Source organism: Crocodylus porosus, unplaced genomic scaffold (genome assembly GCF_001723895.1).
Source record: "Crocodylus porosus isolate Cpor-Errol unplaced genomic scaffold, CroPor_comp1, whole genome shotgun sequence".
Taxonomy (NCBI): Eukaryota; Metazoa; Chordata; order Crocodylia; family Crocodylidae; genus Crocodylus; species Crocodylus porosus.
In genome coordinates, this window is record NW_017728942.1 from 7,742,963 (window position 1) to 7,743,307 (window position 345).

Sequence of the window (345 nt, forward strand, 5' to 3'; positions counted from 1 at the left end):
TGTCTTGCACACTTCCCTGCGTCTCTTATAATGTTCCCCCGGCTTCTGCATCTTCCCTGGCTCTACCTGCACTCTTCCTCGTGTCTCTTGCACCCCCCAAGTGTCTTGCACACTTCCCTGCGTCGCTTATCATCTTCCCCCGGTTCCTGCATCTTCCCTGGGGCTCTTGCACTCTTCCCCGTGTCTCTTGCACTCCCCCCAAGTGTCTTGCACACTTCCCTGCATCTCTTATCATCTTCCCCTGGTTTCTGCATCTTCCCTGGGGCTCTTGCCCTCTTCCTCATGTCTCTTGCACCCCCCAAGGGTCTTGCACACTTCCCTGCATCTCTTATAATCTTCCCCCGG